At 42.4% G+C, this 2,370-nt stretch overlaps 1 long non-coding RNA gene across 1 annotated transcript; it reads left to right on the top strand.

Annotated features, from left to right (window-relative positions):
* Nucleotides 1-297: 297 nt before the first annotated feature.
* LOC116401487 (uncharacterized) lies at nt 298-1,233 on the top strand. The gene is made up of 2 exons (XR_004213997.1): nt 298-383; nt 801-1,233. It is a non-coding gene; the product is annotated as an uncharacterized LOC116401487 (long non-coding RNA).
* Nucleotides 1,234-2,370: the final 1,137 nt, after the last annotated feature.

Below are 2,370 nucleotides of genomic sequence, written 5' to 3'. Positions count from 1 at the left end.
TATATATATATATATATATATATATATATATATATATGTGTATATATATATATATGTGTATATATATATATATGTGTGTATATATGTGTATATATGTATATATATATGTATGTATATATATATACCATAAGGTTCACTTCCAATATGTAACATAAAGTACTATGTTGTGTATTTTTTGATTCAGAGCAGTTTAGTTGAGAAAACTTACTGTTTTATTTGACACTCTTACTTCCTCTGTCTCTCTGTGTCCTTGTCTCCTTGTGTCCTTGTCTCTCTGTCTCCTTGTCTCTCTGTCTCCTTGTGTCCTTGTGTCTCCACAGAGCGTGATGTGTTCTTCAGAGCGTTGTTTGAACGTCATGAGTCGGAGGATGAAAGTGACTCAGGTGAGAACTTTGACTTCAGTCTGAAACTACAAACATGGCGGACAGTTAGTTGTTTCCAGCTGCTGCGTTGGTGTATTAGTACACAGTGATAGTCATGTTGTAGTATTGATGTATTAGTACACTGTGAGAGTATCCGTGTAGTATTGGTGTATTAGTACACATTGATAGTCACGTTGTAGTATTGGTGTATGAGTTGGTGTATTAGTACACAGTGAGAGTATCCGTGTAGTATTGGTGTATTAGTACACAGTGATAGTCACGTTGTAGTACTGGTGTATGAGTTGGTGTATTAGTACACAGTGAGAGTATCCGTGTAGTATTGTATTTGGTGTATTAGTACACAGTGAGAGTCACGTTGTAGTATTGGTGTATACGTTGGTGTACTAGTACACAGAGTATCCGTGTGCTCCCCCTTAGGAAACATCGCCCTGGCCGTGTGTCTGTCGGTGGCCATCTTGGCTCTGTTGGCCGTCCTGACCTACTGCTTCCTGAAGTCCAGGAAGGAGCGCTCCCATAGGCCGGTGGCCACAGGCCCCGCCCACGTGGCGCTGTCGGAGCAGGACACGCTGGTTTACAACAGCACCACCAAACCTGTGTGAGGACCACCGGACTGGACTCTTATCGATGACGTCATCGTGATCCATCAGCTATTCGGTTCTACTTTGTGTGTGTGTGTGTGTGTGTGTGTGTGTGTGTGTGTGTGTCTGTGTGTGTGTTGGGTTCTCTTTGATCTATTTATGAATATTATGTGTTTGGGTCTCAGGTTCAGAATGTAAATATCTTTATTATGTTTTTAAACCTTTCACATGTTATGAATACATAAATACATATAATAAAGAGTAATTGAACACGAGCTTTGACTTGTTCCTGAGGCTTTGAACGGAGGAAGACCATGAGCTGCTGCTGAAAGCTCTGGTCTCTTCCAGAGGACACACGTCATAAAGATCTGATATTAATATTCATTAACTCCTCAGACATGTTTGTTTTTCTTCTTCTTTCCAAATGAAATAAACTTTATTGACAAAACTAAATGATCAGTTAAGTTAAGATCAGATCATCCTTTGAGTCCCTCAGTGGGACGGTCCAACAAGGTACAGAGCCAAGAACAAGAGCAGCTTGTCATAAATAAGGAGTGTGAAGGTGTGGTGTGTGAAGAAAGGTACCGCAGGTCCTTCCTTCACACACCGTATATACATATTATATATATATATATATATATATATGTATGTATATATGTATATGTAGGAAGGACCTGCAGTACCTCTCCTTCACACACCGGGGGTGAATCAGCCGGTGGCTGAAGGAGCTGCACAGAGCTGCCAGGGCGTCCTGCATGGGGTGGGAGGTGTTGTTCATCAGGGATGATAGCTTAGCCATCATCCTCTTGTCTCCCTCCACCTCCACCGTATCCAGTGGACACACAGCACACTGCTGCCTTCTTGATGAGTTTGTTGAGTCTGTTCCTGTCCACTGCCCCAGCAGACCACTCCATAGAACAGTGGTTCTCAAACTGTGGGGCGCGCCCCTCTAGTGGGGCGCGGTGGTATTGCAGGTGGGGCGCAGGGGGAAATGCAGAATTTTTTTATTTCAAGAACTGTATTCATACCTGCAAACTTGTCGCTTTTTGGCGAAATTCGCCGTTTTGAATCAAAATATATCATCGTGTAGATCTGTAGAGGTTTTTTTTTGGGAGGGCCAACTGGCCAGCCAGCGTTTCTCAGATTGGAGTGAGACGAGGAGAAAAGGTGATGTGATCTTCACAATAAAACATCTCTGATATGACGTGTCGAGTCTTGGCCAATCAGCGTTCAGATGTGTACAGCGTCTTCATTTCCCTCCGTTACAGTTTAAGTTCCGTTATGTTCCGTTACCGTTCAGACTTGCTGGGTTAAGTTAACGTCCACTACATGCAAAACTTTATCGACTGTTAACGTTCGTCATTATCACGATTTAGAAGGAAAAAACGTAACGTGATGAAACATGCAGC

Source organism: Anarrhichthys ocellatus, unplaced genomic scaffold (genome assembly GCF_004355925.1).
Source record: "Anarrhichthys ocellatus isolate YVR2014 unplaced genomic scaffold, GSC_Weel_1.0 scaffold481, whole genome shotgun sequence".
Classification (NCBI taxonomy): domain Eukaryota; kingdom Metazoa; phylum Chordata; class Actinopteri; order Perciformes; family Anarhichadidae; genus Anarrhichthys; species Anarrhichthys ocellatus.
Note: the sequence above shows the minus strand (reverse complement) of the source record. Positions and strands in the feature narration are given on the sequence as shown.